Here is a 14089-nt window from a genome sequence, read left to right on the forward strand (position 1 = left end):
CCATCCCCTTTTCCTTATGAATCAGGGTGAAGTCTCTCTCAGGGAGGAGAGACAGGGAATGGCAAGGGACACACTGACAAGGGAGATTGATCAGAACTGGCTTTGGCGGGCACTGTGGCAATTGGACAATTAAAACAGACATGGGGGGGAGGGAGGAACAGACTGGGGAGGAGGGTAGAGAAAGCAGTGCAACAATGAATTAATGAAAACCCAAAATCTCTGTAAATGCTCATTAAAACGAATAAAATTTAATTTAAAAAAATGTTGTTGTTGTTGATTGCCTTCGAGTCAAGCCTGACTCATAGTTACTCTATGAACAAAAGGCCTGAAGCCCCTCTGCAACTACTGATATTTATTTAAGTTCATAGAGCTCTAGAGGCATGTTATTTAGAAAGTGGATGCCACTCATGCTTCCAAACCTGTCATAGGATGTTACTGTTTTTATGTCCCACTGAGTCACCTGTGATGCATAGCAACCCTATGTACAGTAGCTCTGAACCCTTCCCTGTCTTGAGCCACTCTCACTAACTCAAACACACCAATCCCATCGCCCCAGTTTCTGTATCAACTCATCTGAGGTCTTCCTTTCCTGTGCTTTCTGTCAACTCTTCCGATCATGATGTCCTTCTCCAAGGACCAATCTCACCAGGCCACATGCCCAAAGTAAGTTAGGTGGAGCTTCAAAATCCTAGCCACCAAGACAGACCTATTTATTTTCTTGGCAGACCATGGTATGTTTAAGACTATTCTCCAGCACCACAACTCAAATGCATCTATTCTTCTTCTGTCATCCTTAGTCATTGCCCAACTCTCTAAAGCATAAGTAACTGAGAATACTATGGCCTAGATTAGGCGCACCTTTGCATTTAAAGTGACATCATTGCTCTTCAGTACTCTGGAGCAGTCTATGACAGCAGATTTCCCCAATGCAATTCTGATGTTAAGAGTGTTGACTGGTGCAACAATGAATGAATGGAAATCCAAAGTCTCTGTAAACTTTCATTAAAGTCAATTAAAAAACAGAAAAGTCAAGTGAAAGGCAAGGCAATAAAAGTGGTTAAGACATTTAAAAAAAAAAGTGTTCACTGTGGATCTGATCAAGCTGTTAATTGTTAACAACCTCAATCTTTTCTCCATCGAATATGGTGCTGTCAACTGACCCAGTGGTGAGAATCTTTGTTTTCTTGATGTTGAGCTTCAATCCACATTGCAGACTATAGTCCTTGACCTTTTGCAGCAAGTGCTTCAGGTCTTCCTCAGTTTCAGCAAGCAAGGTTGTGTCATCCACATATTGTAGGTTGTTGATGCTGAGTCTTCCTCCAGTCCTGATGCCACACTCCTACTCATAAAGCCCTGCTTCCCGAATGATCTGTTCTGCATACAGACTGAAAAGGTCCAGGGACAGCATGCATCCCTGATGCACTCCTTTCCTGAATTTGAACCATGTAGTGTTTCCTTGCTCTGTTCTACAGGCTGCTTCTTGGTCCAAGTATAGGTTTCATATAAGCACAATCAAGTGCTCTGATATTCCCATTTATCTATAATAAATTTGGGAGCTCTGGTGGTCTAGTGGCAAGAAGCTGTGCTGCAATCGTGAAGGCATGTGCTCTGAGGCCACCTACTGCTCCATGAAAGAAGGATCAGCAAACTCCTTCCATGTGATTGCCTCTGAAAACCCACCAGAGGGTCAGCTATGGGTTGGTTCTGACTCCGGTATACTTCACAACACACAAGTATAATAAATTATTTTTATATAATTTTTCCATCTTTATGATCCAGGAGGCATCAAAAGAAGATGGAGGGAATACACAGAATCACTGTACCAAAGAGAACTGGCTGACACTGAAAAATTTCAAGAAATACTATATGATCAAGAGCCACCAGTAGTGAAGGAAGAGGTTCAAGCTGCACAGCACTGGCCAAAAATAAAGCCCCAGGAATCAACGGGATACCAGCAGACATGTTTCAAATGACAGATTCAGCCCGGATGCTCCCACCAGTCTATGTCAGGAAATGTGGAGGAAAGTTTCCTGGCCAATTGGCTGAAAGAGTTCTGTATTTGTTGCTATTCCCAAGAAAGGTGATCCAACAGAATGTGCAAATTATTAAAGAATATAATTAATTGCACATGCAAGCAAAATACTGCTGAAGATCATTCAGAGATATCTAGAACATTACACAGAGAGAGAAGTACCAGAAGTTCAAGCAGGATTCAGAAAATATCGTGGCACCAGGGGAATTAGTGCAGATGTTAGATGGATCCTGACTAAGAGTAGAGAATATCAGAAAAATGTCTATTTGTGCTTTGTTGGCTATGCAAAGGCATTTGACTGTGTGTATTATAATAAATTATGGCTAACACTGAGAAAAATGGGAATCACTGAACACTGTACTCATGCAAAACCCAGACCTAGACCAAGAGGTTGTTGTGCAAACAGAGCAGGGGGACACTAAATGCTTTAAAACTAGAAAAGGTATGAGTCAGGGTTTTCTTGTAGCCTTTCTCCATATCTATTCAATCTGTATGCTGCCCAAATTTTTTGAGAAGCTGGACTCTATGAAGAGGAATGTGACATCAGGATTAAAGGAAGACTCATCAATAACCTTCAGTTTGCAGATGACAAAACCTTTCCTGTTGAAAATGAGGAGGACTTGAAACAATTGCTGCAGAAGATCAAACACTACATATCCCTCAATATGGATTTGATATCAAGGTCAAAAAAAAGCCCAAAAACTCTCACCACTGGTCCAATAGGTGACATCACGCTAGAAGTACAAAAGATTTAAACTTTTAATGTTTTCATCTTACTTGGATCCACAATAAATACACTTGGTATCAAGAGTCAGATCAGGAAATGTATTACACTAGGAAAATCTGCAGTCAAGGACTTCTTCAAATTACTGAGGAACAATGATGTCAGTTTTAGGACTAAGGTGCATTTGATTTAGTGTCTGATCGTTTTCATCATTTCCTATGGATTTAAGAGCTGAACAATGAATAAAGATTACAGAAGAATTAATGTCTCTGATTTGTAATGTTGGAGAATAGTACTGAGTATCCCATAGACTGCCAAAAGAACAGAAGGATGGATGGATAGATAGAAAGATAGATAGATAGAAAGATAGATAGATAGACAGACAGACAGATCGATCTTGGAGTAGGTGTACCCAGAGTGTTCCTTGGAGGCAAAGATTACAAAGCTAAATCTCACATACTTTGGGCATACTGTTAGAAGAGGCAATTCTTTGGAGAAGGGCATCATGATTGGAAAGATAGAGGTCCACAAAAAAGGAAGACCCTCAACCAGATAGACTGACACAGTAAATACAGCAATGGGCTCACATATATCAAAACGATGGGATGGCAAAGGTAAGGCAGGGTTCAGATATGTTGTTCATAGGTTTGTACTCAACTCAACAGCACCTTACAATAACAACTATATAGCTGAATTCTGTTTATATTAAAATCTTAGCAAATTCTGGCCCAGGATACTGGGCTATCATGACAGGTGGGGGTGCACAGAAAGGGGCTACGGGGCCTGGAGTGTGGCCTGTGTATTCACCGGTACATGCGCCTGTGACAAGGCCACCATGCAGGAGACTTCAGAGCAAATCGTGAGTACATAAATAAAAGCATGGAATAAAAAAAAAAAATCCATCAACAAATGAATGGATAGAGAAGGTGTGGTATAGTCACACAATGGAATACTACACAGCACTGAAAACCAAGAAACTAATAAAATATTATATAAAATGCATGCCCCAGGATGACCTTATACTGAATGAAATATCTCAAGTCATAAAAGGACAAATACTGCACAATGCCAGTGATATAAAATAAGACTGACATGTGGGTTGGGGGAAGCTAAGAAGAGATAAATAATGAGCACTGCATTGAAATAGGTAAGGGAAAGAACTGTCTAAAAGAAATATATGATTAGGTGTTATATGCATGACAATAGTACAGAATTAGAGGTGCATAGCAAAGTGGACTACAGGATGGGGAGAGGAAGGAAACTGTACAACAATGAAAATCTTTTTAAAGAGAACAGTGAATGGGGGGGTGTTTGTTACTGTTATGTGCTATCGAGTCACTTGTGACTCATAGCGACCCTGTGTACAAGAGCCCTAAATGCTGTTCTATCCTGTGCCAATCTCACCGTCTCTGACACACTCATTCCCACCACTCCAATTACAGAACTGATCCATCTCATCGAGGGTCTTCCTCTCCTGCGCCGTCCCTCCACTCTCCCAAACATGATGTCCATCTCCAAGGATGAGTCCTTCCTTGCAACATGCCCAAAATATGTCAGATGAAGCTTCAGAATCCTTGACTCCAAGGAGCATTCTGGCTTCACCCTCTTCAGGACAAACCTGTTTTGTCTCCTAGCAGTCCATGGTATATTCAACACTCTTCTCCAGCACCACAGCTCAAAGTCATCAATTCTCTTTCTATCATTCCTAGTCACTGTCCAACTCTCTGATGCATAGCATGTAACTGCAAAGACTATAGTCCAGACAGGCACACCTTAGTCTCCAGCCTGACGTCATTGCTCTTTAGTACTCCTAAGAGGTCACTGACTTTCCCAATGCAATTCATCTCTTGTTTTCCTTGCTACTGTTACCAAGAGTGTTGACTGTGAAGCCAAGCAAACTAAAACTGTTAACTATTTCAATCTCTTCACCATCCATACTGATGCTGCCAATTGACCCAGTGGTGAGAATCTTTGTTTTCTTGATATTGAGCTTCAATTTGTATTGAAGGCTACAGTCCTTGACCTTCTGCAGCAAGCATTTCAGGTCCTCCTCAGTTTCAATAAGCAGAGTTGTGTCATCTACATAAACAGGTTATTGATGGCTCTTCAACCAATCCTGATGCCACATTCCTCTTTGTACAGCCCAGTGTCTCGGATAATCTGTTCTGCATACAGATTGAAAAGGTATGGAGACAAAATGCATCCCTGCTAGATTCCTTTCTTGATTTTGAACCATCTAGTGTCTCCTTGCTCTGTTCTGACAACTGCCTCTTGGACCAAATGTAGGTTTCACATAAGCACAATCAAATGTTCTGGGATTCCCATTCCTCTCAGAGTCAGCCATGAGCCAGAGTCAAAAGCCTTGGAAGAAAATGTGCAAAAATGAATGAATAAAAATAAAAAGTTTCCTGAAACTTTCATTAAAATATCAATAATTTTTTAAAAGGGGGAGAAGTATGGAATACAACAAACAGCAAAAATAGTCAGGCTGTGCTTTAATCTCATCTGACATTCTACAGATATGTCTTATAAGCAGATTTTTAACTCAGTGTCAGTTTTTCAATGCTGTTGTTGTTAGGTGCCGTCAAGTCGTAGACAACTCATAGTGACCCTATGAACGAAAGGCCTGGGCACTGTTTGTACAGAGAGTTTCCGGAGGCAAGCCATTTCGGAAGTGGATGCCGCTCCTGCTTCCAGGCTTGCTTTAGTTGGGAAGTTCCAGCAAACACTGTCCACCATTATCACATTTGGCACATCAGTGTCACCATGTTCAGCATCACAGCAACCACGAGTTACCTCTGTACAGCAATGCACAGAACAGTGCTATATCACCTAGAAGAATGTTTGACAGAAAAACAATTTGGACCCGGCCTGAGAGACACAGATTAGAATCACCCACCTTCAGCTTGGTAGCATAACTTTCTGTCCATTAGGTCAACGTAGCTCTATGTTGTCATTATTATTGTTGAGTTTTTAACTAGGTATCATTTAAAAATGCATTCTGAAAGACAGCAGTCCAGAATAAGAGAACCCCAATTGCAAGTGCTTCCAAGCTGCTAGGATGGCCCTGACTCCCTGGACCACCCTCCCCATTAGGATCTTACTGAGATCCCTCAAATGAAGCCTCCTGCTGCTGACCCTCCTGAGTTTTCTTGTGATGTGGTACCTCAACCTTCTCCAATACAATGTGACAGAACACGTGAACTTCATTTACTTCTATGAATATGAACCAATTTACAGACAAGATTTTTACTTCACACTTCACAAGCATTCCAACTACTCTCATCAAAATCCACTTCTCATCATCCTGATCACTTCATACCCTTCAGATGTGAAAGCCAGACAGACTATTAGAAGATTTCTTAGATACATATATACTCTGACCTTAAAAACAATAATTACAGACACACAGATCAATGGAATAGAATTGAGAACCCGGAAATCAGCCCATCTACCTATGGTCAACCGATTTTTGACAAGGAGATGAAATCAGCTAAGTGGGGAAATGACAGCCCTTTTAACAAATGGTGTTGACAAAATTGGAAAAGTATCTGCAGAAGACTCAAGTAAGATCCACATCTCACTCTGTACACAAAAACCAACTCAAGGTGTATCAGGGACCCAGAACTAAAACCAAAGACTATAAATTTCATTAAAGAAAAGTTTGGAAGTACTCTAGATGTCCTAATCTACAACATAAACAGTCTTCCAAACATCCTGAAAAACCTACAACCAGGAGGGATAAAATAAATGAATGGGACCCTCTAAGAATCAAATCCCTATGCACATCCAAAAACTTCTCCAACACAGTAAAAAGGGAAGCCAAAGACTGGGGAAAAGTATTTTGTAGTGACATGTCACAAAAGGGATTTTTATCTAGAATTTATAAAATATTCAAGAACCACAACAAGTTAAACCAACCATTTGAAAAATGAGCACAGGATATGAACAGACACTTCACAGAAGAAGACATTCTGATGGCCAACATACACATAATGAAATCTGCAAAATCCCCAGCTCCAAAAGAGATGCAAATCAAAACAACAAAAAGATATCATCTCACCACAGTAAGAATAGTAAAGTTTAACAGAACAGTAAACAACAAATGCTGGTGAGGCTGTGGAGAAACTGGGACCCTTATTCACTGTTGGTGGGAGTGTAAAACAGTGCAGCCCCTATGGAAGGCAGTATGGTACTTTCTCAGAAAGTTGCAAATAGAAATGCCATTTGACCCAGCAATCCCACCACTGGGAATATACCCCAAAGAAACCATAACTGCCACCCGAACAGATATATGAACACCCATGTTTATTGTGGCTTTGTTCACAATAGCAAAGAGTTGGAAACAACATAAATTCCCATCAACAAACGAATCAAGAGAGAAGCTGTGGTATATTCACACAATGGAATACTATGCTGCTTTGAAAAACAAGGGACTCATGAAATATTACTCAAAATGGATGACCCTGGAGGACATTATCCTGAGTGGTATATCTTAGTCACAAAACAACAAATACTGCATAGTGTCACTGTTATAAAACGGGACTGACATATGGGTTAGGGAGACTGAGAAAGACGGGATAAATTATGTATACTGCATTGAAATAGATGAAAGAGAGAACTGTTTAAAAGGGATATATGATTACATCTTATTGTCATGACATTAGTCCAGAATGAAGGCTGTATACTGGAGTGGACTTGGGGAGAGGGGTTGTATTAACAGTGAAAGGATTTTACTTTTCAAAGAGAAGGACAAACTGAAGGGCAGAGGTGGGCAGGGAGAAAAGTGCAACAATGAATGAATGGAAATCCAAACTCTGTAAATTTTCATTAAAATTAATAAAAAAGCCCAATTATGGCGTTCAGGTGAGTGACTAGAGTTTTGCCCAAACTGTCATGAAGACACTGATGTTTTCATCAACACTGGCAATTTAGTGAAGTATCTTTTAAATTTAAAGCACTTGGAGAAGTTTTTCACAGGTTATCCTGTGTAATTGATAAATACTCCTCTAAAGAATTTTACACAAACTGTTTCCTATGCAGCCCATTGGGTGAAATCCAAGTGTAAAGTCATCTTTTGTGTCTTTTAGAAAAAGTATTTGCAATGAATAAAGCATTGTAAATGCAAAATTCAAACATTCTATTTCCAGCCTCATTTCTATCACCATGCCGATATTTTCGAACTACTGTTCCTGCTTTGTTGTTTCCCACTCTTGCATTCCAGTCACCAATTATCATTAATGCATTCTGATTGCATGTTTGGTCAATTTCCGATTGCAAAATTTGGTAAAAATTCTCAATTTCTTCCTCTTTGGCACTAGATGTAGGAGCATATACTTGAAAAATAATCATGTTAACGAGTCTTCCCTGTTTGCATATGCATACTAGCCTATCATTCACAACACTGTATTTCAGAATAGAACTTGACAGTGACTATGAATGCAACATCATTCTCCTTCCATTTTTCATTCTCTGTATAGTATATCATATGATTATCAGATTTAAGGTGGCCATAGCTGGCCCACTGCATCTCACTAATACCTAGTATTCATACAATATTCATACATCCCATTTCATTTTTAACAATATCAAGGGATATCATTGCTGATGTCAGATGGATCTTGGTTGAAATGAAAAAATACCAGAACAATATCTATTTATGCTTTACTAACTATGCAAAGGCATTTGACTGTGTGGATCATGACAAGTTGTGGCGGACACTGAGAAGAATAGGAATCCCAGAACACTTTATTGTGCTCATGAGTAATTACCCAAGAAGCAGGACTCTATGAAGAGGAGTGTGGCGTCAAGGTAGAAGGAAGACTCATCAATAACCTGTGTTATGCAGATGACACAACCTTGCTTGCTGAAAGTGAGTAGGATTTGAAGCACCTGGTGCAGAATATTAGGGAATGTAGTCGTCAGTATGGACTGCATCTCAATATTAAAAAAAACAAAGATTCTTACCACTGGATCAATAAGCCATGTCATGAAAGATGGAGAGGAAATTTAAACTGTCAACAGCTTCATCTTGCTTGGATCCACAATTAAAACCCTTGGTACAAGCAGTCAGGAAACAAGGAGATGCATTGCACTGGTACTTTTCAAAATTACTGAGGAGTAGTGATGTCAGTTTGAGGACTAAAGTGCATTTGATTGAGGCCAAGGTCTTTCTGATTACTAGCTATGCATCTGAGACCTGGATAAGGATGACAGAAAAATAATTAATGCCTTTAGTGCAGCTGGAGGGTTCTATGGAGGCAAGAATAATGAGGCTTTGCCTCACATACTTTGGACATATTGCTGGGAGGTGCCATTCCTTGGAGAGGAACATGATGTTGGGAAGGTTGGAGGGTCAGCAAAGGAGAGGGAGAGCTTCAAGCAGGTGGACTGATAAAGTCACTGTAACAGTGGGCTCTTGTGTGTCAGGAAGTGTGATGATGGCACAGGACAGGATAGATTCACATCTTTTGTTCACAGGATCATTACTGAGTCGTACTCAACTTGATGGCACCTAACAACAACAAGAAGAAGAAAGGATTTCACACACACAAAAGAACCCACCACCCAAATCTCATTTTATACCATCCTTTCAAGGTGTTTCCCCCGAATGCAATGGACTGGGCTACAAAATGTCTAGGGATTTGATGTCCAGAATTTATCAAATGTTGAGTCATGTGAGGCCTGTCAAATTTGAAGATGTTTATGCTGGGATTTGCTTTAATTTATGGAAAATTTATATTCATAATCCAGAAGACATCAAACTTTTTTTATATATAGAATCCATGTGAATGTCTGTCAGCTCAAGTGTTTCATTTCGGCATACGGCTTTTCCTCCAAGGAAATGATCACATTTTTTGCAAGTTATGCTAAGGAACACTACATGTTATTATTGATCTTACATTCTGCCAAAAGCCTAAGAGGAGGGCAAGCACTTGGAGAAAGTGTTAGAGCTTGACTGTGAATCCCAACATGGGAAGGTCTGTTAGCTTGCACCGGACAAAAATTCACCAAGAATTCATCACAGGACAGAGGCTGGAGGGTAATTCTTGGGTTGCACTGGATTTTGACAGAAATCAAGTCAGGCTCCTTTAAGATGATGGTCAGAGGAATCAAGCATCTTATAAAGGAGTATGAGGGCTTTGCTAACAAAGTAAGTGTGACCAAACAGCTTAAACAAACCATTCTTACAAACTAGAACTTCTTAGGGTCTCACAGAATTATAAACTCATTCATCCATAACAACCAAACAACTTCAAGATCTATTTTTTTAACAATCCAGTCAGCTAAGGGTTCTGTGTGTATTTTAGAGGAATTAAAAATATATAGTTCTTTATGATAAACTTACTGAAAATTGTACCAAGCAAACTTTCATCTGTTCTTGGCCATTCAGATCATACTTTTTTCACTTTTTAAAAATTAATTTTAATAAACATTTACAGAGATTTTGGATTTTCATTCATTCATTGCCATACTTTTCTCCCGTGTCCCGCGTCCACCCTTCCCCAACAGTTCACTCCTCTTTATTATAGTATTTCAGAGCTATTAATTATTATTTAATGTTACTTAACATTTTCTGAGTGTTTGAATGTTATGGTTCTTTCAGTACCAAATAAACAGAACAGAATCACCTTTTACATTTAAACTTTCTAGTTGCTATGGTAATAGGGATATTGCAGCTGATGTTAGATGGATATTGGCTGAAAACAGGGAATACCAGAGGAATGTCTATCTGTGTTTTGTTGACTATGCAAAGGCATTTGACTGTGTAGATCATAACAAACTATGGCTGACTCTGAGAAGAATGGGAGTCCCAGAACACTTGATCGTTCTAATGCGAAACTTATACCTGGACCAGGAGACAGTCGTCAGAACAGAGCAAGGGAACACTGCACGGTTCAAAATTGGGAAGGGCGTACGCCAGGGATGCATGCTATCTCCATACCTTTTCAACCTATATGCAGAACAGATTATCCGGGAGGCTGGGCTCTACGAGGAGAAATGTGGGGTCAAGATTGGTGGACGATTTATCAACAGTCTGCGTTATGCGGATGACACAACCCTGCTTGCTGAAACTGAAGCGCCTGCTGCAGAGCGTCAAGGACAGAAGCCTACAATATGGATTGAGGCTCAATGTCAAGAAGACAAAGATTCTCACCACTGGACCAATTGGCAGCATCAGGATGGATGGTGAAGAGATTGAGATTGTACACTGCTTTAGCTTGCTTGGCTCCACAGTCAACAGTCTTGGCACCAGCAGCCAGGAAATTAAAAAGTGCATTGTCATGGGAAAGTCTGCTGTTAGGGACCTCTCCAAAGTACTGAAGAGCAATGGTGTCTCTATGGAGACTAAGGTGCATCTGATACAGGCCATGGTCTTCGCAATCACTTGTTATGCAGTGTCAGAGGCAGTGCCGTTGGCGCAGGATAGAGCAGGGTTTAGGGCTGTTGTGCACAGGGTCGCTATGAGTCGAAAATGACTCGACGGCACATAACAACAACAACAACATAGTAATATTGATAGAGTACATAGGAAGAGATATCTAATCAGAAGAAAATCTCAAACTTGTGTATCTTAAATGTACAGGTAAAATGTTATTATTTAAATGTTTCAAATATTGTATGATTCATCAGAATTTCACAGACATGTGTGAGTGCCCATGCTGCCTATGTCTCTATTTAGGAGTCATGATATTAGGCAGTTATTACACAGTAATAATATAACATGATCAGTCATAATTTCAGTTGTTATTTAAAAGTTTATTTGGTCACTTTACTTTTAACATTTTAATATCGTAACCTGCAGGCCATCACAGGGTGATAAATATATACACATATTTTAATGAAGATTTACTGAATCTTGTTGCTAGATATTATCACATTTTTTTGAGTACTTTTAGTACCCTTTACTTATGGTCACTAAGGCAGTTCTAACTCAGCAATCCTATAGGACAGAATAGACTGGACCGTTAGTCTTTTCAAACATATAAAATTTTTACAAAACCCCACTGCCACATCTTTCTCCCATGCAATAGCTGGTGGGTGTGAACCATCACCTTTTAGGTAAACAGATAAGCACTTAATCACTGAGACTCCCTATGGTTAGTATAATGTGTATTATGCTTTAAGATTATTTTATGTTGACCCTTGATGAGATGGATTTATTCAGTGGCTGGGGTAATGAGGGTAGGTGTGTGAGAGACAGTAAGATTGGCACTAGATAGATCAGGATTTAGGGCTGTTGTACACAGGGCTGCTATGAGTAGCAGGCAACTCGATGACACCTAACAAACAAGAACAACATACCAAGTTTTATTTTCCTCGATAAAACTTATATTCATTTACGTTGTAGCATATATCTACATAGCTGCTCTCTTTTAAAGCATTTTTTAACTGCCTTTATTATTCTTGTTTTGCATGCCACATAAATTCAAATACTTCTCTGGTTGTATTTTAATTCTTATATATTCTAAACAGAGTTGTTGTTGTTGTTGTTGTTATGTGCCGTAAGTCGCTTGCGACTCATAAAGACCCTATGTACAACAGCCCTAAACTCTGCTCTGTCCTGTGCAATCTCATTGCCTCCGACACACCCATCCCGATTGCCCCAGTCACTGAATTAATCCATCTCCCAGAGGGCCTTCCCCTCCTGCGCCTGTCCTCCACCCTCCCAAGCATGATGTCCCTCTCCAAGGACCGGTCTCTCCCTACAACATGACCAAAGTATGTCAGACAAAGTCTCAGAATCCTTGCCTCCAAGGAGCAGCCCAGTTTAACCCTCTCTAAGATGAATCTGTTTGTTCTCTTAGCAGTCCATGGCACCTTCAACACTCTTCTCCAACACCAAAAAGCTCAAAAGCATCAATTCTCCTTCTATTCTCCTTGGTCATTGCCCAGCTCTCTGATGCATAAAAAGTGACTGCAGAATGGAATTCCAAAATCTCTGTAGATGTTCACTGAAATGAAAAATAAACTAAATTAAATTTTAAAAAAATCTTCAAAAAAAAAAAAGTGATTGTAAATACCATGGCCTGTACCAGATGCACCTTTGTCTCCAGACACACACCGTCGCTCTTGAGTAATTTAGAGACGTCCCTAACAGCAGACTTTCCCATCGCAATATGTCTTTTAATTTCCTGGCTGCTGGTGCCAAGAGTGTTGATTATGGAGTCAAGCAAACTAAAGCTGTGAACAATCTATTTCTTCACCATCCATCCTCATGCTGCCAATTGGTCCGGTGGTGAGAATCTTTGTCCTCTTGACATTGAGCCTCAATCCATATTGAACGCTGCAGTCCCTGACCCTCAGCAGCAAGCGCTTCAGGTCCTCCTCAGTTTCAGCAAGCAGGGTATGGATCTTCCACTAATCCTGATGCCACATTTCTTCTCACAGAACCCAGTGTCCTGGATGATCTGTTCTGCATACAGGTTCAAAAGGGATGGAGACAGGACACATCCCTGTCATATGCCTTTCCCAATTTTGAACCGTGCAGTGTTTCCTTGCTCTGTTCTGACAACTGCCTCCTGGTTCAAGTATAAGTTTCGCATTAGCATGATCAAGTGTTCTGGGATTCCCATTCTTCTCAGAGTCAGCCACAGTTTATTATGATCCACACAGTCAAATGCCTTTGCATAATCAATGAAGCACAGATAGACATTCCTCTGGTACTCCCTGCTTTCAGCCAAGATCCATTTAACATTAGCTACAATATCCCTTGTACCATGACCCCTTCTAAACCCAGCCTGGACTTATGGCAGTTCTCTGCTGATGTGCTGTTCCAGTCGTTTTTGGATAATCTTCAGCAGAATCTTGCTTGCATGTGAAATCAATGATATTGTTCTATAGTTTCCACACTCTGTTGGGTCACCCTTCTTTGGAATGGGAACAAATATAGATCTCTTCCAGTTAGTTGGCCAAGTGGTTGTTCTCCAGATTTCTTGGCACAACTTGGTGAGCACATTCAAGGCAGCATCTGTTAGCTGAAATATGTCAATCGGTATACCATCTATTCCTGGAGCCTTGTTTTTTGCTATTTCTTTCAAAGCAGCTTGAACCTCTTCCTTCATCACCATAGGTTCTTGCTCATATGTTGTTTCGTTAAATTCTTCTGTGTCTGCCAATTCCTTTTGATACAATGACTCAGTATATTCTTTCCTTCTTCTTTTGATACCTCCTGGATCATTTAATATTCTGCCTAAAGCATCCTTGATTATAGCAACTTGAGGTTTGAATTTGTTCTTCAGTTCCTTGAGTTTAAGAAATGCTGAGAGAGTTCGACCCTCTTGGTTTTTTGACTCCAACTCCTTGCACATTTCATTGTAATATTTTACTCT

General features: G+C 40.1%; 1 protein-coding gene and 1 pseudogene across 1 annotated transcript in view; one reads left to right on the top strand and one right to left on the bottom strand.

The window, feature by feature from the left end:
- MAST2 (microtubule associated serine/threonine kinase 2) overlaps positions 1-14089 on the bottom strand; it is a 287018-nt gene that overhangs the window by 109244 nt on the left and 163685 nt on the right.
- Positions 7612-9652, top strand: LOC102872256 (annotated as a pseudogene).

Source organism: Elephantulus edwardii, unplaced genomic scaffold, assembly GCF_000299155.1.
Source record: "Elephantulus edwardii isolate Elephantulus edwardi_28Jun2011 unplaced genomic scaffold, EleEdw1.0 scaffold00243, whole genome shotgun sequence".
Lineage (NCBI taxonomy): Eukaryota > Metazoa > Chordata > Mammalia > Macroscelidea > Macroscelididae > Elephantulus > Elephantulus edwardii.